The sequence below is a fragment of the Pinus tabuliformis genome, chromosome 1_1, assembly GCF_031772625.1.
Source record: "Pinus tabuliformis cultivar Carrire ecotype Pingquan chromosome 1_1, CPIR1, whole genome shotgun sequence".
Classification (NCBI taxonomy): Eukaryota; Viridiplantae; Streptophyta; class Pinopsida; order Pinales; family Pinaceae; genus Pinus; species Pinus tabuliformis.
Window position 1 is genome coordinate 434,428,226 of NC_142297.1, and position 24,478 is coordinate 434,452,703.

Sequence of the window (24,478 nt, forward strand, 5' to 3'; positions counted from 1 at the left end):
ACAGTGACTGTGTCTGCTTATGATTATGCAACTCCATCACCGGAGTATGAGTGGGCTTTGAGTGATTTCAAGAATTGCAGATTTTCATATATGTAAAGAAGATACTCAAATCTCCCATCGAGAAATTCCCAATCAATAACATCTTCGGGGAATCGGTATGCAAGATTACAAAAGCGTGTGTGAAACTATTCAACGGGTTCATCGGATGCTTTTCATAATTTCATAATTTCTTTGTTGAGTGCTTTATAGTGAAAGTTATCGAAAGATCGGTCTATCTCTACGACCACATGAGAAAGTGAATGAATAGATTTTTTGGGCAGCATGGCACACTAGAGCATTGGGTTCCCTTGAAGCGTGTAGACAAACAATGCACAACTCATGTATTCTTCAAATATCCATGTCTTTCGCATGAGCCTACAGCGCCAACTGCGTGTCTAACCAAGGCTATGTAGCCTCCACCATCATATGTTTTATGAGACAAGTTATTCGAGATATTTTTTGAGATAATGAAATCATTTCCATAAGACATACATTTTGAAAGAGAAACTCGGTAGTTAGACATGATAGATACGTAGAGATTCAAAACAAATGTGAGGACTCATCTTGTCATCTGTCCCTCCTTCTAGCACCAAAATTTTGACGGTGGTGGACCTGCCAACATGTAATGGGATCTACTCAGTAAGAAGTCCCAATTAGACCTCAGACCATTTGGTGTAGGAGTCCTAGTAGTGTGTCGTACGGTAATGCCTTAACTATGATTTCGCACAGAAGCAAGTAAGATAACTCTGTTGGTAGCAATGGTTTGACAGCTGCAGTAAGTCAAGGAAGGTGCATGAGAGTTTATAACACACTGAGGGTGAGGTGAGTGCGCCCCTTGGAAACCTGTAATAGTACGTGGCTTGGAAGGGAACACACAAGCGAAGATGCATCACAAGCTGGAAATCAAGTTAGTGATCAATCCAAACTGATGGTTAAACCAACAACACATTTAAGAAAGTTTCATACATACTTATACAGAATAGTCCATACATGCATGCGTAAGAAAACCAATACATATATCATTTAGAGTAAGCTAGATAGCATAGAATACAATACAAAATATGCATGAAACGTGTTGGCTTTGTTATATTAAGAAGTGTAAGTTCCAGTCATACAATACATCCATGTCCAACCACTAGTTCCAAGAGTGAAACGTTACAGCCACAACCGCCTACTCCTCCAAAGAGACGTACTAGCTTTGTGTAGTGGAGAAGCCAAGGCTCATTACAATACTATCCAAGATTTCTCTAATATATTCCTATCGAAGCTTGGCTAAACAAAAGCCTTTACAATGAGTTATGAGGCTCTATTATGTTAAAATTGGCAACCAGGGGAAAAATTCATGTGGGTCATCTTATTGAAGGTTGATAATATTTTTATTAGGTTCCTCTCATCGAGAGGTGTAGGATTGATATAAATATCATCTGATTCCAATAAGTATTCATGGAGATATGAATTTATTTTGATTATGGAATTATTATCAAGCCGACCTACAACTCATGTAGGCTCAGAAGCCCAACAGTCGCATCTATTCAAACACCAACATTGTGTATAAATACAGGAGGAATTTTCCTCATTTAGACTCACTCATCTCATCACATCTCTCTCTCTCCTTACTGCGCAGAAAAGAGTCTCTTCTCTACTGCGCAGAAATGGGTCTCTCTTTCACACATGTGAAGCCGGAAGCTGCTGAAACTGAAGCTGCAACTGTAGAAGTAAAGATTGACCTGCGTGGACTAGAAGATATCCTCATCTAAACTACGTTGTAGGTTCATCTGAACCTCTTCTTAAAGCCACAACTTTTGGTGGTGGAATCAAGTCAACCTGACAGACTGTTTGCAAGATATCGACTGCCCTAGTTTGAAGCCGGAAGCTGCCGAAACTGAAGCTGCAACCGCAGAAGTAAAGATTGACCTGCATGGAATAGAATGTCTCCTCATCTGAACTACGTTGTAGGTTCAACTGAACCTCCTATGAAAGCCTCAACTTTTGGTGGTGGAATCAATTCAATCCGACGGACGGTTTGCAAGATATCGACTGCCCTAGTTTGAAGCCGGAAGCTGCTGAAACTGAAGCTGCAACTGCAGAAATAAAGATTGACCTGCGTGGACTAGAAGATCTCTTCATTTGAACTGCACTATAGGTTCATCTGAACCTCCTCTGGAAGCCTCAACTTTTGGTGGTGGAATCATGCCGATCCGACGGTTGGTTTGTGATATATCGTCTGCCCTAGTTTGATGATGAAGCCGCTAATGATGATGCTGCTGATCTAGGGTTTTCTACTGTTGATATAAATCAGATTTATTGTACTATTTCTCTCTGCTGAATTATTGAAGATAAAAGAAGATTTGATCAAAGGGTTTCCCCACACATTGTGGGGTTTTTCCCTGGCTAGCCGCCACATCTTGTGTCTCTTGTCTTGGCTTGTTTCCTGTCGATTGTTTAATGTTCTATCTGCACTTTACTTTATGTACATGTGATTGCTAATATGTGGAATATAATAAGAAAAAATAAACTGTTATAAGCATAGAACATACCATAACTTAACATGGGATCAAAGTTGAGGTGAAGACAAAGCCCGAGCAAGAGCAAGAGCAATCACCGAAGAGAAGATTGGCAAGGCTATCCTAAAAGAACTATGGGGTCCTCAACACTCTGCCGAAGGCAAGCTTCATAAAAAAGCTGACTATCACGGATGGAAGATGTCTATCGATCTAACCCTAGAAGATCCAAGAGTGTTAGACCATGTAAGTCCATCAAATGCATCCGCTGCTGCATGGAACAAATGGAAAACTGAGGAAGTCAAAACAGAAGATCATCTGGGACTCTATTGACAAGCGCTTGGTGTCCTACATCTCTGAACTGGACACCTCCAAGGAAATCTACGATAAACTGGTGATTTTATTTAAAGTCAATGATGAAAATCAAGTTTTGTTTCTTAGAAATAAGCTGAGGGAATTCAAGAAGGGTAAAGATGAGAGTATGAAAGCATACTTCTTAAGAATAACCGAGATCAAGAACGATATCCTATCTATTGGGGAGGTTATTACTGATAGGGAAATGGCACTCATGACTCTTGAAGGATTACCATCCGAATGGTACGTGTTCAGGATTACTCTTCTGAACTATAATGTAATTCCTAGTTTCGAGGAATTAATGACTAGATGCATTCAAGAAGAAACAAGGGAAGAAGAGCAAGAAATGCCCATGCCTAAATGTCCTCCTGCTAAGAAAAGAAATAATTCCGGGACTAAATCAAAAGGAAAGGCTGGACCTAAGGGTGGAAGAAAATGATGATGTTACATCTACGATAAAGAAGGTCACTATGCAAGGGAGTGCCCTGATAGAAATGACTCACACCAGGACGATGATCAAAATCCCTCTGATGGCAATAAAAGGAATGACAAATTCAATAGAAAAGGTAAGAGGAGAGCTGGGAGAGGAAGAGGACAACCATTCAAGAAGGCTAGAAATTCTAGGATGTATTAAATGCACCTAACCTCAAAAAGGACCTAGTGTCCATCTCGGCAATGGAAGACAAAGACTACAAGGTAACCTTCAGTGATGGCAAGGTACGTATATGGAAAAATAATGTTAAAGATGCCTTTACTCTTGGGTTTAGTGTTGATTCATTATATCAGGTCGATGAAAGTCTTCTAGGTGTCATGTCTTATGACACATCTCTTCAATACAAACTTTGGCATCAGAGGTTTGCCCCCCTTCATTATAAAGTTATACTCGGTGTAAGACAAATGGCGACAGGGATGCCCGAATTCCGAGTAGAGAAAGAAGGTGTATGTCCAGGATGTGCCGAAGGAAAGCTCAAAAGGGGACCATTCCCCTCAAGCCAAAGCAAGACCTCCGATATATTACAGTTGGTTCACTCAGGCATACCTGAGGTTGGCATTAAGAGGGAGACTACGACACCACATACTCGTGAGTAGAATGGTGTGGCGGGAAGGAAGAAACGCACGATTGTGGAAGTTGCCCGGGCCATGCTACATGATCAAAGACTTCCGAAGTTTCTATGGGCTGAAACTACAAACACCGCCGTATATGTACAAAATCGATGCCCTCATCAAGCATTGGGTTCCAAGACTCCTGAAGAAATGTTCACCGCTAGTCAAAGGGAAGTCGTGATTAGTCATGATGTCACCTTAGATGAAGATATGGCTCTCAGCAAGGTGGACAATCTTCCGACTTTGAGGAGCTCTCAAGAAGCTAACACCAGGGAACCGAAAGAAAAGGATGATGTAACAATGCCTAATGTGGAGGAACCCATGGATCCTATTTATCCACTGAGCCTTCCTCTTCGAGGAAGAGGCCTTCATGGCTTAGGGGGATACTTGATGATGCTGAAGGACATGTTGCAACCCAAGGAACCTTTTGTGAAAGCAAGAAACCTAATAGGTATGAGGGATACCTGATCATCATGAGCACGATCATACAAAATGAGCCTTCATCATTCTCAGATGTCCTCAAGCATTAAGTATGGAAGGAATATGATATGAACAAAGAATATGTGTTTATTATGGAGAATGATGTGTAAGAAGTAGTTCCCAGACCCCAGGACAAGACAATTGTCACTTCTAAATGGCTTTACAAGATAAAGCATGCAACAGATGGAAGTGCGGAAAAGTATAAGGCTCGTTATGTTGCTCGTGGTTTATCCCAGAAGGAAGGTATAGACTATGATATTTGCACCTGTTTCCAAATATACGACCATCCGCTTGATCATAGCCCTTGTGGCTTCACAAGGATGGAACCTACATCAGATGGATGTAAAGACCGTGTTCTTGCATGGTTCGATCAAACAAGAGGTCTATGTGGAGCAACTCGAAGGATTTGAGATTTATGATCGAAAATATCATGTATGCAGGTTGAAGAAGGCTCTTTATGGGCTGAAGCAAGCACCCCAAGCATGGTATGAGAGGATCGATAGCTACTTGATGAAGTTGGGATTCACTAGGAGTGAAGCCGATCCTAACCTTTACTTTAAGGTTGAAGATGACAAGCCTCTCATACTGGTGTTGTATGTGGATGACCTCTTTCTAACAGGTGCAGACCCTCTCATTCACAAATATAAGAGGGAGTTGGCTTCTAAATTTGAAATGAAGGACCAAGGACTTGAAGTATGGCAGAATCCAAGGGAAATTTTCCTATCTCAAGGAAAAAATGTGGTAAAGATATTGGAAAGATTCGGTATGATGGACTGCAAGCCTGTGACTACCTCGAGGATCTTAACTTTTAGAAGTTATATGGTAGTGATGTCGGACCAGATTTGGGAAATGCCTTTGAGTTTCATAAACTCATTCGCATTGATGTTCTTAGTGAACCTCTGTCCAAACATATGTTTTGCAGTTAGCATTGTGAGCTCATATTTGGTTGAGCCTCACTGGATTGATGCCAAGAATATTCTAAGATATCTTCATGGCACAATTACTAATGGATTGAGATACACTACTGGAAATATGAAACTGCATGATTATTTGAATGTTGATTAGGCAGGTAGTGTGGAGGATCACTAGAGCACTTTTTAGTGTTGTTTCTCTTTGGATTCTACTTCGATATAATGGATGAGCAGGAAGTAGAAGTTGGTTGCCATAAGCACCACCGAGACCAGATACATATCTACGAGTATGATCTCATATGAAGCTGCTTGGTTGGGGAAGCTCTTCAGTGAGCTGTTTGAACACATACCAGAGGTGGGATTTGATTATTGAGGAATCTCGTATTCGTCGATTGCTCCAGCAAATAAACATCATCTGGGATATGGTAAGTCGATGAGCAAGGAGGTTCCATCGCATTAAGATGATGTACAGGTTGATATGCCTTGTCAAAGCCCCGAGGAGAGATCTAATTTGTGATTTTCCCAAACGACTTGGAGTCGTCAAGAAACCCTTGTACAAGGGTCCTACATGTTGCATACATTGAGCTTTGGGAGCTCTGAGGGCTTGCGGTTCTTATTGGAGCAACATACGACCACAGGGTGACTCACCCTCCCTTGGTGGTGTACACTGGAACAAGATGATTTGCTCTCTTGTGGAACAAGATGATTCGCTCTCTTGTGGAATAGGATGATTCGCTCTCCTATGTAGTAGGATGATTAGTTCTCCTGTGAGGCCTGGATTGATGTGTTCTCCATGGCGATTGTAGCAGGATTGATGTGTTCTCCTATGAGGCTTGTATTGATGTGTTCTCCATTTTGATTGTAGTAGGATTGATATGTTCTCCTGTGAGGCCTGGATTTATGTGTTCTCCATGGCAGACTGGATTGATGTGTTCTCCATGGCAATTGTAGTAGGATTGATGTGTTCTCCTGTGAGGATAGGATTGATTAGTTCTCCTGTCGAGGCATCTTACCCATGCAGTCTGGGACTCATGGGAAGTACCTCTCATCTGATCAATGAGAAGGGAAATGAAGTTAGGGACCATAGTAGTACCGATGGATGCATCATTGTATCTACCGTACTCCCTATGCTAGGATGACCTCCATTGATCTGGGATCAATGATACTGGTCTGGGACCAGTGGTAGGAGTGACCATACTATGACGCTAACTTCGGGTCGGTTAAGACTAGTCTGGGACCACTGGTACATATTCTGAGACTGACTTCATGTCAGTGCAGTACTAGTCTGGGACTAGTGAGAGTGGTACATACTATGATGCTGACTTTGGGTCGGTTGAGACTGGTCTAGGACCAATGGTACACTCTCTGGGACTGTGATACTAGTCTGGGACTAGTGGTAGGAGTGGTACCTACTATGACGCTGACTTCGGGTTGGTTGAGACTGGTCTGGGACCAGTGGTACGCACTTCGAGACTGACCTTGAGTCAGTGGATGATGATACTGGTTTGAGACCAGTGGAGTTGTACTCACTATGACGCTGACTTCGGGTTGGTTGAGACTGGTTTGGGACCAGTGGTACATACTCTGAGACTGACTTTGAGTTAGTATGATACATCCTCGATCATTTATTCTTCTTAATAATTCGGACAAAAGCATAGCAAAATAGAACAATGCAAGAGCAGAGCAGAATAGAGCAAAACAGTACAGATCAGTACAGAGCAGAACAAGAAAAAGAAGAACAGGCAGAATAGAGCAAAGCAGGGCAAGGGTTAGGATGTACAGGTCAGTGCATTTTATGGATGAATAGTAACGACCGATGGACAGATTACAGATGAAGTTCTCCCTAGTTGAGAGGGAGTGTTAAAATTGGAAACTAGGGAAAAACTTCATGTGGGTCATCTTATTCATGGCTGATAGTATTTTTATTAGATTCCTCTCATCGAGAGGTGTAGGATTGATATAAATATCATCCGATTCCGATAAGTATTCATGGAGATATGAATTTATTTTGATTATGGAATTATTATCAAGCCGACCTACAACTCATGTAGGCTCAGAAGCCCAACAGTTGCATCTATTCAAACACCAACGTTGTGTATAAACACAGGAGGACTTTTCCTCATTTAGACTCACTCATCTCATCACATCTCTCTCTCTCTCTACTGCGCAGAAAAGAGTCTCTTCTCTACTGCGCAGAAATGGGTCTCTCTTTCACACATGTGAAGCCGAAAGCTACTGAAACTGAAGCTGCAACTGCAGAATTAAAGATTGACCTGCGTGGACTAGAAGATCTCCTCATCTGAACTATGTTTTAGGTTCATCTGAACCTCCTCTAAAAGCTGCAACTTTTGATGGTGGAATCAAGTCAATCCGACAAACGGTTTGCAAGATATCAACTGCCCTAGTTTGAATCCAGAAGCTGCCAAAACTGAAGCTGCAACTGCAGAAGTAAAGATTGACCTGCGTGGACTAGAAGATATCCTCATCTAAACTATGTTGTAGGTTCAACTAAACCTCCTCTGAAAGCCGCAACTTTTGTTGGTGGAATCAAGTCAATCCGACAGACGATTTGCAAGATATCGACTACCCTAGTTTGAAGCCGGAAGCTGCTGAAACTGAAGCTGCAACTGCAGAAATAAAGATTGACCTGCATGGACTAGAAGCTCTCTTCATCTGAAATTCATTGTAGGTTCATCTGAACCTCCTCTAGAAGCTGCAACTTTTTGTAGTGGAATCATGCCAATCCGACGATTGGTTTGTGAGATATCGTCTGCCCTAGTTTGATGATGAAGCCGCTAATGTTGATGTTGCTGATCTAGGGTTTGCTACTATTGATATAAATAAGATTTATTGTCCTATTTCTCTCTGCTGAATTATTGAAGATAAAAGAAGATTTGATCAGAGGGTTTCCCCACACATTGTGGGGTTTGTCCCTGGCTAGCCGCCACATCTTGTGTCTCTTGTCTTGGCTTGTTTTCTGTCGATTTTTTAATGTTCTATCTGCACTTTACTTTATGTACATGTGATTGCTAATATGTGGAATATAATAAGATAAAGTGAATTGTTATAAGCATAGAAAATACCATAACTTAACATATTATAGCAAAGGGTGGGGTGACCCTTAACATTCCCCTTTGTGGCAGTTCATTTACCCTTATGACTCTTCATATACTCTATGACTGTTACATCCAACTATTGACACTTGAACTTCCACTTGACACGACGTTACATTACAATGCACATGTTCTCATGTGAGACAAAATGGCTTGAGCAAGCCATGTAAGACATCGTTGACACTTGGTCCATTGTGGTAAGACCAACTCTTTGACGTTCTTGTGATGGTGAAGGTGGTGAGTTGATGCCAAGCTTGGTTGTCTATGATCGTGTGCATGCACCCCATGGTGGCATCTTGTTGAAACGAACTCTTGCCTCCGTTGCATCCAGGTGCATTGGTGTGGCTCCTTCATCCAACTCATCTGCTAGCATGTGCATGGTCTTCTTGGTGTAACCGAACTAGCAACACATTGATGCATAGTGTCTGTGTTGATCTTCCAGTGTGTGCTGGTGGTCATGCACATTAACTTTCAACTACATGCTCAACTCCAGTCGAGCTTTCTTCTTGTATTCGCCTTGGTGAGTGTGTTGAATGGGTTGGATCGCACACATGCACACAATGAAATGCATGCTATTGAATCCCTTGAATGTGATCAACAACACTGCTCACCATGTCTGCTCCGTGCCACCTGCTGGGATGGATCTATAACTTGTACGAGCGTAGTTTCATCTGTGAGTGCATGTTGCGCCCCCTGATGTTCATGTTCCTACTGCAACTCATTCGATTGTCTGTGCGGCTCATGTTATTCCTTGAGTTGCTATTTCAGAACATCCAAATCCTTCTTTGTTCCATTCTCTGTCTTTGCACGATTGAGCCGTCACCTCATAGCCTAAGTCTCCAAAGTTTATTTCATCATCAGTGGACCTTCTTGAGCTTGCAACTTTGTTCCTCCTTCGTGTTGTCAACAACCTTCCTCTTGCATTCGTTGCACCTGGTATGTTGCCTTAGGCTGTTGTTCATGATGTTGCTCGTTGTGATGATGCTTCCATCATATCTTGATGTCCTTGTCTACGAACAACTTGATATCGTCGTGAGTAGGCAAGCTCATAGTAGCTTGATAGACCGCCTCCCCAAGTGTGGTTTGATCAGTGTCTTTGAGTCTACTCTCTTGGAAACCATTGTACCTGTGCTACTGAGCAACATATGAACACTTGCAATACCTAGAGAGATGGCAACACTCATGGAAAACAATGTGTCATTCGAAAACCAAAATGAACTTGAGAACTGACTTGCAACATACTTGTGTGACTGATCATGAAGGTTGCGCAATTTCCGTCGGGAGGTTGGGAGACTGACTGCCAAGACTGCGGAAGGTATAGTCTAGGCTTCTGGTGTTGGGCCTCCATTTTGTCCTATTCTTACTCAGAATCTCTCATGTTGATGTTTGGCTAAATGATTATTTTCGAGAAAATTTATTACTTCCCTTGTTTTATCAGGATTAAAACATTATTAATAGAGGTTTGTATGTTGGTTCGATCATGCCTTTATATAGGCTTTGGTCTTTCATTTACCTTCTTGGATAGTGAAGCAGATTCCTGCACTAATTGGGATTCCTGCACTAGTTACAGTGGGCTTTTTGCACTCTGAAGAGTTTTTGGACTACACACATTTTTAGTTCTCATCGGCATCATATTGGTTTTTGTGTTACATGTGGTATAGAATAGATGATCTATTGTATCCACTTGTTATGCTTCCTCGAAATACAATACCACCCTTTTTCACATACATTGTTCATCATTGTGATCAATTATACAATGGTGCGGCAAGATGCAATGGTTTTCAAGTGTGGTATTTTGATATATTATAAGGATAGCTGAGGCCTCTGTCTAAATAAATAAATGCAACAAATGTAGATTATGGAATGGGTGCGTGTGAATCACAATTTTTCCTTTGTATTAATAGTTCTGAAACCTTTTGACAACAGCATTGTTGGTATTTATTGGCGTGTGCCATCAAGTTCTTTGGACAGGCTTGATTGCAGGCATTTCAAAATCACGTTGAGATTACTAGAAAATTTTGTGGCAAGGTTAATATCAGATATGCCTAGCATGGTACTTCTCAAAAGGGTGTAGCTAGCATTGTAATACATGGTTTTGTCCAAATCGATACACCCAACAATGGGGCAGCTTATGGCATTGGTGTTTATCCTTCTCTAGAACATTGTTCACATGTCAATGTTGGCTATTCAGGTGTTGAAGGAAATGGCTTACGACATAGGTAATGATGGGAAACATGGAGCAGGTTCAACCTGAATCTCAAAAATTTCATCCTAGCAATGGACACTACGACAATGGTGTTCATGATAAACATTTTATTGTTTGGAGCACACACATGAATAAGCATACTCATCCAAACTACATTGTGAGCTTTAAAGTCTCTACCCAAATGCATGATTACCTTGGATCAAAAGCGGGTCACTTTGCACATAGAATTTTGGCAATTGTGTGGAATGGTTTCAAACTTTGTTAATTCAAAAACTGTGCTAAATAATTCTTCTTCTACAGATACGCCAAGTTGTGATGATGCATCCTTGTGCCCATCCGATTTGGAGTCAACATTGTTAGTTATAAAATAGAAATTCTCCTGGCAATCCCAAATTACTAAGGGAATTAATCTTATTTGAACAAGTAATTGGAGGAAGCAGTTGGTCCACCCACAACATCATTCCAGGAAGAGAGGAACGATTTTCTAGAAACAATTCCTATTTTGAAATTTAGTTACAAACTCCATCTTATTCCTGGAAAATTGTTAAGATTCACAATCTACCCCTCTTGTATTTCAATTGGTTGTTGAAAAGGAACAATTTATAAATCGATGCCTATATAAGTTTAAGAGACTTCATGGAGCAGGGGAATAGATCAGTCAATTAATTAGATAGACAGGAATTAGGAAATCAATCGAGCCAGAGGCAGTGTGCATGAACGGAAGAGGAGTTGTCCCAATGTAGCATCACACATTTATCACCAGCGGATTGCTCCTTTCCTCTTGTTGGAGTTGAATGTTGTATGCTTGATGTAAAAGACTGTGTTTTTAGGAATTAATTGAAGCAATTTTCATCCATGCTTTGTCAATTCATTTATTGTATCTAATGATTTTGATTACTGTGTGAGCTAGGTTAATCGAGGGTGTGAGCTGGCTGGGTTAGTCGCCATACTAGCTCAACACCGCTCTATAGTTGTTAAATTAATTAGCATTTAGATTATTATTTACTGTGTGAGTTTATTTAAATAATTTCAGTCTCTTTTCATTCTTCAAGTTAATGTCATTTAATTTGCTACAATATTTTATCTTCAGTTTTAAACTTAATTTGATTTGCTGCAAATTGTTCCTATTTCATTTGTTGCATCAATGGTTGTGCTTGGAGATTTCTTCTTATCAAATTGCGTCCAGATCGGCTTTTCCTTTATGAGATCTAATGTTCAAATCAAATTGATTCAGACCCATTTAATTAATATTCCAAAACCTGAGATCAACTTGAGTGTTTATGGTTTTGAAAGCCGACATTTATAAAAAAAGCAAATCGCACTATGTTCAACACCAATAATGTTTAATTGATATTGTAGATTCCCCATAAACTTCTGGACAATTCTACATGACTCATTTTTAGGGACAAGGAAGGCGAGAGATCTTTAATTTCTTTCATAAGTTATTTACGTAGTAGATTTACTTGTCGATGCTTTCAAGTTAATTTCACACAGAATTAGTACAAGAAGAATTAGTACATGCATAATGATTTTGAATTGATTTTGAATTCCTTCCATCATTTACAGTCTCTCGATATTGCATCGACACTATTTGGTTTCTAGTTATGATTTCCTTTCTAAATTTCCTTTCGCATCGTTAATTGACTTTTATTTCCTACATGATTTAATTGTTTGGATTGGTGTTTCTTGAGTTCTCTTTTAGTGCATGATTTCCTTTATTGATGAGATTAATATGCAAGATAGACTAGCATTTGTTTTGCAGGTTGCCAGGGGCTTACTCTAGATTTTCCAGTGCTACGTCTCGAAGTTCACAAACTATCTCCATTGACAAATTAAATGTTGGTACATTTATAGACCCTATACTACACCCAACAGCTGGGAGGATGACTGACTGTTAGAATTGTATAATGCACAGTCCAGTCTGGCTGCTGACTACTGGAATTGTGCAATGTGCAATTCCAGTTGGGAGTGACTATAGGCTTAGGGACTGCATTGTGCAATTTTCTGGGCCAGCAGTCACTGTCCCTCAGAAATGTGCAAAATAGTCCTGGAGGAAAGTGGTTGGGAAGAAATGCGCATTTTGGAGGGTAGGATAGAGCCTTCCTTCCCCGGATTGCACAATGTTGTCTCAGTGAAGGTAGAGTCTGGGCCAAGGTTGGCCAGACTCGCCGACGGGCCACTGAAATCGAATGTGAAAGTGAATGCATTGTGACACTAACTAAAATAAGAAGTGATTGATCATGCATGTAAACATTGAACGAAAAATTTTGTAAATAGATCAACATGCATGTGGGTGAAGTGAATCGCTGAATCAGCGACCGTTCATGCAAAACAATTTCATGCATGCAACATAAGTGAGATAGCAACGAAAACTAAAATGGTGCTGGTACAAGCTATTATGTATCAAATGAAAACAAGAGCTCACTAAAATCAAGCAAACAACATTCATACGAAGTGAAACACAAAAAGCGCCAGAAATGAAACAAAAGACATGGAAAGCGGGCTTACCCCAAAACAGTTGAGCTGAATGTGCTGACAACTCCTAGATGAGATGTGTCATGTCAGCGCTACAAGTTTGATGTGAGGAATGAGCTGTATAACATCCAGTTGATGAGTTTTGATAAAATTGAGGTTGTGACGCACATGCACTGAATCTAGGGAAAGCAACACTTGGTGGGAGGTTTCTAAAATAATACTTGCATGTAACCTTCGCCTGCCAAAAATAGGTCCCTGAAATGAGGGATGCATTTGCATGTTGCCTTAGGAGAAGCAGCCCATGCATACAAGTCTTCTTTTCTTGGTCCCGAAGGGAACTAGTCAACTCAGCTACACATGCAAGAGGTTGCTCAACTGTTGGGAGAAAACGCACATTTTTGGTTGGGAGTTGCACTAGCTACTCAAAAGATTCGCGCAATTTCTGGGAAAAGTAGTTGACTGCTGCCCAGATTTGCGCAAATTCTAGGTTGAGTAGCCCAACTAGGATGGATTGCGCAATTTTCTGGGTGAAGCTTGCTCAGCAGAATTGCACAATTCTAGGGCCCAACAAGCTGCCAGTAAGGATTGCACAATTTCTGGAAGGAAAGCTAGTTGCCCTCCAAATTTGCACAAATTATTGAAGGAGCTACTTAGCCTGCTACAGGACCAAGTCTGTATGAACAACCTGTGATGGGAATGCATCAAGGTTTGATCGACAGGTTGTCTTTCTACAAGAAAATCACTAGAGCTTGTGTACTTGACGAAGCAAGACATGTTGCTATGAAGGTTGGTAGGGAGGCTCCAAAATGAAGCTAAGGAAAACTTTTGGAGGGTGGTTGTAACTGCTACAACACTTGGCAACACAATGGTATAACTCCAGCTCTCTGAATGCACCTTGTTCATCAAAAGAAAGTCTAACACCTCTGGAAGTATTGTTCAGTTCTCACCTTGTCTTGGTTCCCACACTTGCTTGATTGTAAGATGTAGCATCTGCCAAGCCCTTGGTCGATTGACACACATTCCAATCCAAGTCAACGCAGTTGTTCTGATTGGGGTTAAGGGGTATATTGGTGCACATTAGTATAGTTGTCAGAGTCTTAGTTTCATCTCTGGTGTTGCTCCGCTTCCAGTAGGCCTAGACAGTACCTCGACGGAGTCACATAGGAACACAAGCATGGCTCCATTGCCAGCAAGCTTGGTCAGTACCCCAGTGGAGTTACTTGCATCACCTCTTTACATAGGAAGCCTTCTTCTTATTTCACATTATTCATTTTAATTTTTTTCAAACTTTTTCCACTTTTTCATTTTTTTCATTTTTCATCTTCGTAACTGTGCATAACACTTATTCATTTCAGAGGCAGAAGAGGGATCTCAACTTATTGAGAGCAGAAGAGGTTGTTCATACAAAGAAGTAGTTATTATACCTCTGACATGCCTGTTAAGGGTTTCACCCTCACCTTACTCTACTTGAATGAGATGACAAGGATTAACCCAAAAACAACCGACTAGAGTAGGTGATACTAGTGAGCACGCAAGTGTTGTGTTTTCACCAACGTTCACTTCGAATAGTACGTATTTTGCATTGATGTATCATGGAATAAAGGAAACAAGTTATTACATAAGAGAGTGGAGAAGAGATAACCAAATGTTGATAGTTGTACAGGTCCTCTCGTACTTTACCCAGCTTGTTTCAAGACTCATACATGGTTTCATGTGAAACTAACCTATGAAAAAAACAAGAAAACAAACAACAAAGCAAAGCAAAAGCAGAAGCAAAAGAGAAAGCAAAGAGAGTAAGCAAACAAGCAAGCAAGCTAACAAACCAACGAAGCAAGTAAGCAAAAAAACATGCAAGCAATCAGACTGAAGGCAAACACTACTCCTACTCCTAAGCTAACATTGCATGGGCCATCTCACATGAAGTGATACTTCCAATGCAGCCACCGACACATTGGTTGACCCATGTTGATGAAGGCATGGTTCGCGAACAAAAAATATATGCGAACCAGCAAACAAGAAAGATATAACAGTGAAGACAAACACACTCCCAGTTTACAAGTGACCACAAAATAGAGATGAGTGAAAGAGTGTGACATGCATTCTGTGGAGATGCCATGGTGTTGTGCTACACTGCATGTAGATGTTGAGTGCGTGCATTCTCTTAACTGTGGCATGCAAGTAAATGTGAGAAAGGTAAACCACTTATGTTGTGCATGTGTGCTTGTTGTGTAAGATTCCTCCAACGCATGAGCGATGGGATCATGTAGTTCGAGTGGAGGAAGAAAAATCTAGGTGTTTGGTTGATCTTCAATGCAAAGCAGACAATGATGAGGAGCCTTGAGTGTTTCAACAATTTTCCAAATGGAAGTGAAACCAACCTCAGGATAGTGAGGGCCTAACATAACCATCAGCTTGGGCTGAAGTGCCTTGACAGTCTACGAGTCTCGACTTCATTGACAGATAGATCATCGTAGACTAGTGTCTTAGGTAGATTAACAATGATTGAATCAACATCATGATCAGATGAAGAAGCAGAGAGATCACGAAAACCAAGGTCAGAAAATTCATGATGTTTTTCAGCATCCTCATGATTTGATGAATCATGTAGAGGGGTAGATGAGAAGTAAAGATGTTCATCCTATGTGTTTTCAGAAATGACAGATGACAGATAGGATAGATTTCTGGAGGAAGATATGTCCTCTCTGCATGATGATGATAGAATGACATCCGATGTGTCTTGTGAATGATCGGAAGTAGAAACATCTGGAAATGGGTTTTCAGAGGGAAAATCAGCAGTGACAGAACCACAAGGGATGTTAGGATAAAGCGGATGAGGCACGATTGGAAGGGAGTCATCCTTCATCGTGGGTTCTTCTTTAGATTCCCACACACACTCATCATGAATGATGGTGCAAGTTGGCTACACAACACCAACTCTGTCGACAACTTGATCCTTGTTCACAACAGGTGAGGAGTCTAGAATTGAAGAACACAAGATAGTACAATCCGGAGGATCAATAGAACGCGAGGACGGAGGTTGAGGGAATGAATCCATGTGACAACCAATAGGATTGCAAGCCAAATCTGCACAAATATCAAGAGCAGTTGGGGTGGTAGGATGTGACAATTCAACAGATTTGTGTGCATGATCTCCCACACAACTCCGTGGTGGTGGAGTTGTTTGATGAGGTGAAGGCAGACAATCACTTGCAACAACGACTTTGCCTGGCTGTGATTACACAGTTCCATCACTGGAGTATGAGAGGGCTTCAAGTGATTTCAAGAATTGCGTATTTTCATATATGTAAAGAGGATACTCAAATCTCCCATCGAGAAATTCCCAATCAATATCATCTTCAGGGAATCGGTATGCAAGATTACAAAAGTCTGTGTGAAACTATTCAACGGATTCATCGAGTGCTTTTTTTAATTTTAGAATTTCTTTGTCGAGTGCTTTATAGTTAAAGTGATTGAAAGCATGGTCTATCTCTGTGACCATATGAGAAAGAGAATAAATAGATATTTTGGGCAGCGTGGCACATCAAAGCATTGGGTGACCTTGAAGCGTGTAGACGAACAACGCACAGCTCATGTATTCTTCAAAGAATCCATGTCTTTCACATGAGCCTAAAACACCAATTGCATGCCTAACTAAGGCCACGTAGCCTCCACCATCATATGTTTTACGAGAAAAGTTATCCGAGAGCTTTTCCGAGATAATGAAATCATTTCCATAAGACATACATTCCAAAAGAGCAACTCGGTATTTAGTCATGATAGATATGTAGAGATTCAAAACAGATGTGATGACTCAGCTTGTCATCTTGACCTCCTTCTAGTGCCAAAATGTTGATGGTGCTAGACCTACCAACATGTAAGGGGATCTCCTAGATAAGAAGTCCCAATTAGACCTCAGACTGTTTGGTGTAGGAGTCCCAGTAGTGGGTCGTACGGTAATGCCTTGACCGCGATTTCACACAGAGGCAAGTAAGATAACTCTATTGGTAGAAAGGGTGTGACAGCTACAGTAAGTCTACAAAGGTGCATGACAGTTTCTAACACACTGAGGGTGAGGTGAGTGCGCCCCTTGGAAATGTGATAGTACCTGGCTTGGAAGGGAACACACGATTGAAGATGCATCACAGGTTGGAAAGCAAGTTAGCGAGCAATCCAAACTGATTGTTAAACTAACAACACATTTAAGAAATATTCATACATACTTATATAGAATAGTCCATACATGCATGTGTAAGCAAACCAATACATATATCATTTATAGTAAACCAGATAGCATAGAATACAATACAACATATGCATGAAACGTGCTGGCTCTATTATATTAAGAAGTGTAAGTTCCAATCATACAATACATCCATGTCCAACCACTAGTTCGAATAGTGGAATGTTACAACCACAACCACCTGCTCCTCCAAATAGATGTACTAGCTCTGTGTATTGGAGAAGCCAAGGCTCATTACAATATTGTCCAAGCTTTCTCTATGATACTCCTATCGAAGCTTGGCTGAACAAAAGCCTTTACAATGAGTTATGAGGTTCTATTTATAGCGAAGGGTGAAGTGAACCTTGACATTCCCCTTTGTGATAGTTCATCTACCCTCATGACTCTTCATCTACTCTATGACTATTGCATCCAACTATTGACACTTGAACTTCCACTTGACATGACGTTACATTACAATGCACATGTGCTCATGTGAGACAAAATGGCTTGAGAAAGCCATGCAAGACATTGTTGGCACCCGGTCCATTGTGGTGAGACCAAATCTTTGACGTGCTTGTGATGGTGAAGGTGGTGAGCTGATGCCAAGCTTGGTCATCTATGATGGTGTGCATGCACCCCATGGTGACATCTTGCTGAAGCGAACTCTTGCATCCATTGCATCCAGGTGCATTGGTGTGGCTCCTTCATCCAACTCATCTGCTAGCATGCGCATGGTATTCTTGGTGTAATCGAACCAGCAACACACTGATGCATAGTGTCTGTGCTCATCTTCCAGTGTGTGTTGGTGGTCAGGCGCATCAACTGTCAACTACATGCTCAGCTCTAGTCAGGCTTGCTTCTTGTATTCGCTTTGTTAGTGTACTAAATGGGTTGGATCACACCCATGTGCACAATGACATGCATGCTATTGGATCCCTTGAATGCGATCAACAACACTGCTCACCATGTTTGCTCCGTGCTAGCTACTGGGATGGATCTATAACTTGTACGGGCATAGTTTCATCCGTGAGTGCATGTTGCGCCCCCTGATGTTCTTTTTCCTGCTGCAACTCATTCGCTTGTCTGTGAAGCTCATGTTATTCCTTGAGTTTTTGCTTCAGCACATCCAACTTCTTCTTTGTTCCATTCTCTGTCTTCGCATGATTGCGCCGTCACCTCATAGCCTGAGTCTCCAAATTTTCTTTCATCATCAGTGGATCTTCTTGAGCTTGCAACTTTGTTCTGCCTCCATGTTGTTAACAACGTTCCTCTTGCATTTTTTGCACGTCATATGCTGCCTTAAGCTATTGTTCATGATGTTGCTCATTGTGATGATGCTACCACCATATCTTGATGTCCTTGTCTACGAACAACTTGATATCTTTGTGAGTATGCAAGCTCATAGACACTTGATCGACTGCCTCTGCAAGTGTGGTTTGAAAGGTGTCTTCGAATCTACTCTCTTGGAAACCATTGTAATTGTCCTGATGAGAGGCATATGAACACCTCCGATACCTGGAGACATGGCAACACTCATGGAAAGCAATGTGTCAGTAGGAAACCAAAATGAACTTGATAACTGACTTGCAACATACCTGTGTGACTAATCATGAAGGCCATGCAATTTTCGCCAGGAGGTCGGGAGACTAACTGCCAAGATTGCACAAGGCAGAGTCCAAGCTTCTTGTGTTGGGCCTCCATTTTTTCCTATTCTTACTCAGAACCTCTCATTCTCTTGTTTGGCTAAATGATTATTTTGAATAATATTTTTTATTTCCCTTGTTTTTTGAGGATTAAAACATTATTAATATAGGTTTGTATGTTGCAGCCTTAAAACTGGTTTGATCATGATTTTATACAGGCTTTGGTCCTGCATTTACCTTCTTTGGCAGTGAAGTAGATTCCTGCACCAATTGGGATTCCTGCGCTAGTTACAGTGGGCTTCCTACACTCTGAATAGTTTCTGGACTACACTCATTTTCAGTTCTCATCGACCATATTGCTTTTTGTGTTACATGTGTTATAGAAGAGATGATCTACTGTATCCAATTGTTATGCTTCCTCCAAATACAATACCACCCTTTTTGGCATACACTGTTCATCATTGTGGTCAATGATACAATGGTGAGACAAGCTGTAATGGTTTTCAAGTGTGGTATTTTGATATATTAAAAGTATAGTCGAGGCCTCTATCTAAAGAAACAAATGCAACAAATGTATATTATGGAATGGGTGTGTGTGAATCAAAATCTGTTGTTTGTATTAATAGTTCTGAAACCTTTTGATATGGTGAGTTAGCTGACAGACTGGCTGATCTCAGTACACTTGTAACATTTAGCAGCATTGTTGGTATTTATCGATGTGTTCCATCAAGTTCTTCAGATAGGCTCGATTGCAGGCATTTCAAAATCACGTTGAGATGACTAGAAAATTCTATGACAAGGCTAATATCAGGTATTCCTTGGATGGTACTTCTCAAAAGGGTGTAGCTAGCATCATATTACATGGTTTTGGCCAAATATATACACCAAACAATGGGGCAGCTTATGCTATTTGTGTTCATCCTTCTCCAGAAGATTGTTCACATGTCAATGCTAGCCATTCAGATGTTGAAGGAAATGGCTTACAGCACAGTTAATAATGGGAAACATGAAGCAGGTTCAACCTCGCTCTCAACAATTTCATCCTAGCAATGGACATTGTGATGGTGGTGTTGATGATAAATATTTTATTGTTTGGATCACACACATGAATACTCATATTCATCCAGACTACGTTGTGAGCTTTAAAGTCTGTACCCAAATGTATGATTATCCTGGATCAAAAGCATATCACTTTGCACATAGAATTTTGGAAATTGCATAGAATGGTTTCAAACTTCGTTAATTCAAAAACTGCGCTAATAATTCTTCTTCTATAGATACACCAAGTTGTGATGATGCGGTGTTGTGCCCATCTGATGTGGAGTCAACATTGTTATTTATAAAATAGAAATTCTCCAGGCGATCCCAAATTGCTGAGGGAATTAATCTTATTTGAACCGGAAATTCAAGGAAGAAGTTGGTCCACCCACAACATCATTCTGGGAAAAGAGGAAAGACTTGCCAGAAACAATTCCTATTTTGACATTTATTTACAAACTCCATCTTATTCCTAGAAAATTGTTAAGATTCACAATCTACCCCTCTTGTATTTCGATTTGATGTTGAAAATCCCCATTTTGTAAATCAATGCCTATATAAGTTTAAGAGACTTCATGGAGCAAGGGAATAGATCAGTCAAGTAATTAGATAGACAAGAATTAGGAAATCGATCGAGCCAGAGGCAGTGTGCATGAAGGGAGTGCGTAGAAGGGAAGAGGAGTTGTCCCAATGTGGCATCACATGTTTATCACCAACGGATCGCTCCTCTCGTCTTATTGGAGTTGAATGTTGTTTACTTGATGTAAAAGATTGTGCTTTCAGGAATTAATTGAAGCGATTTTCATCCATGCTTTTTCTATTCATTTATTGTATCTAATGATTTTGATTACTGTGTGAACTAGGTTAATCGAGGGTGTGAGCTGGCTAGGTTGGCTGCCATACCAGCTCGACACTGGTCTACAATTCTTAAATTAATTAGCATTTAGATTATTATTTACTATGTGATTTTATTTAAACACTTTCAGTCTCTTTTCATTCTTCAAGTTAATGTCATTTAATTTGCTACAATATTTTATCTTCAGTTTTAAAGTTAATTTGATTTGCTGCAATTTGTTCCTATTACATTTGCTGCATCAAGGGTTGTGCATGGAGATTTCTTCTTATCAAATTGCATCCAGATCGGCTTTACCTTTATGAGCTCTAATGTTCAACTCAAATTGATCCAGACCCATTTAATTAATATTCCAGAACCTGAGATCGACTTGAGTGTTTATGGTTTTGAAAGCAGACATTTATAAAAAGAAAATTGCACTATGTTCAACACCAATAATGTTTAACTTCTATTGTAGTTTCCCCATAAATTTCTAGACATTTCTACACGATTCATTTTCAGGGACAAGGAAGGTGAGAGATTCATATTAATTTAATTTCTTTCATAAGTTATTTACGTTGTAGATTTACTTGCCAATGCTTTCAAGTTAATTTCACACAGAATTAGTACAAGAAGAATTAGTACAGGCAAAATGATTTTGAATTCCTTCCAGCATTTACAGTCTCTCAATATTGTGTGGACACTATTTTGTTTCAAGTTATGATTTCTTTTCTGAATTTCGTTTCGCATTGTTAATTGCCTTTTATTTCCCGCATGATTTAATTGTTAGTATTGGTGTTTCTTGAGTTCTCTTTTAGTGCAGGATTTCATTTATTGATGAGATTAATATGCAAGATAGACTAGCAATTGTTTTTCAGGTTGCCACTGGATTTCTTTGGCATTTCCATTGCTACGTTTCAAAGTTCACGAACTATCTGTATGAAAAAATTAAATCTTGGTACATTTATAGACCCTATACTACACCCAAAAGTTGGGAGGATGACTGACTACTAGAACTGTGCAATGCACTGTCCAGTCTCGTTGTTGACTGTTGGAATTACGCAATGCGTAATTCCAGCTGGAAGTGACTGCAGGCTCAGGGACTGCATTGCGTAATTTTCGGGGCTAGCAGTCACTGTCCCTCAGAAATGTGCAAAATAGTCCTAGAGGATAGTGCTTGGGTAGAAATGCGTATTTCTGGAGAGGACGATAGAGCCTGCCTTCCCCGGATTGCACAATGTTGTCTCAGGGAAGGTAGAGTCTGGGCCAAGGTTGACCAGACTTGCTGACGGGAAACTAAAAGCGAATGTGAAAGTGAATGCATTGTGACACTAACTGAAAGAAAAAGTGATTGATCTTGCATGTAAACATTGAATGAAAGATTCATTAAATAGATCAACATGCATGTGGGTGAAGTGAGTCGCCGAATCAGCGATCGTTCGTGCAAAATAGTTTCATGCATGCAACATCAATAAGATAGCAACGAAAACTGAAACAGTCCTGGTACAAGCTAGTATGTATCAAAATGACAACAAGCCCTTACTAAAATCAAGCAGACAACATTCATACAAAGTGAAACACAAAAAGCACTAGAAATGCAACACAAGACATGGAAAGCGGGCTTACCCCAAAACAATTGAGTTGAATGTGCCGACAGCACCTAGATGAGATGTGGGATGTCAGCGCTGCAAGATTGATATGAGGAATGATCTCTATAGCGTCATGTTGATGAGTTTTGATAAAATTGAGGTTGTCACGTGCATGCCACAAATCTAGGGAAAGCGACACTTGGTAGCAGGTTTTTGAAATAATCCTTGCATGTAACCTCTGCCTGCCAAAAATAGGTCCCTAAAACAATGGATGCATTTGCATGCTTCCGTCAGAGAAGCAGCCCATGCATGCAAGCTTGTTTTTCTTGGTCCTGGAGGGAACTAGTCAACTCAGTTGCACATGAAAGAGGCTGCTCAACTGCTGGGAGAAAGCACACATTTCTGGCTGGGAGCTGGGATAGCTATTCAAAAGACCTGCGCAATTTCTGGGAAAAGCAGCTGACTACTGCCTAGATTTGCATAAATTTTCGGCTAAGCAACCCAACTGGGAAGGATTGTGCAATTTTCTAGGTGAAGCTTGCTCAACAGAATTGCGCAATTCCGGGGCCCAGCAGGCTACTAGTTAGGATTGCGCAATTTCTGGAGGGAAGGCTAGTTTCCCTCCAAATTTGCGCAAATTATTGAAGGAGTTTCTCATCCTACTGCGGGACCAAGTCCGTATGAATAGCCTGTGAGGGGAATGCATCAAGGTTTGATTGAGAGGGTGTATTTCTACAAGAAAACCACTGGAGTTTGTGTACTTGATGAAGCAAGACATGCTCCTGTGAAGGTTGGTAGGGAGGCTCCAAAATGAAGCTAAGGAAAAATATTGGAGGGTGGTTGTAGCTGCTACAACACTTGGCAACACACTGGTAGAACTCCAGCTCCCTGAATGGACCTTGTTTGTCAAAATCAAGTCTAACACCTCCGAAAGTATTGTTCAGTTCTTAGCTTGTCTTGGTTCCCACACTTGCTTGATTGTAAGATGTAGCATCTACCAAGATCTTGGTCGATTGACAAACATTCCAAGCCAAGTCAACACAATTGTTCCAATTGGGGTTGAGGGGTATATTGGTGCACAATAGTATAGTTATCAGAGTCATAGTTTCATCTCTAGTGTTGCTTCGCTGCCAGCAGGCTTGGATAATACCCCGACGGAGTCACATAGGAACAAAAGCATGGCTCTGCTTCCAGTGAGCTTGGTCAGTACCTTGATAGAGTTACTTGCATCACCTCTTTGCGCAGGAAGCCTTTCTCTTATTTCGCATTATTCATTTTCATTTTTTTCAAACTTTTTCCACTTTTTCCACTTTTTCCTTTTTTTCATTTTTCAGGTTCGTAACTGTGCATATAACTTATTCATTTCAGAGGTGGAAGAGGGATCCTGACTTATTGAGAGTAGAAGAGGTTGTTCCCTCAAAGTAGTTATTATACCTATGATGTGCCTGTTAAGGTTTTCACACTCACCTTACTCTACTTGACTGAGATGACAAGGGTTAACCCAAAAACAACTGACTAGAGTAGGTGATACTAGTGAGCACACAAGTGTTGTGTTTTCACCAAGGTTCACTTCGAACAATACATGTTTTGAATTGATGTATCATGGACTGAAGATGACAAGTTATTACATAAGAGAGCGGACAAGAGATAACCAAATGTTGATAGTTTTACAAGTCTTCTCGTACTTTACCCAGCTTGTTTCAAGAGTCATACATGGTTTCATGGGAAACTAACCTATGAAAAAAGCAAGCAAACAAGCAACAAAGCAAAGAAAAAGTAGAATCAAAAGCGAGAGCAAAGCGAGTAAACAAACAAGAAAGAAAGCACACAAACAAGCAGAGAAAGTAAGAAAAAAAAGCATGCAAGCAATCAGACTGAAGGCAAACACTAATCCTACTCCTACGATAATGTGCATGGCCCATCTCATGTGAAGTGATACTTCCAATGCAGCCACCGGCACATTGGTTGACC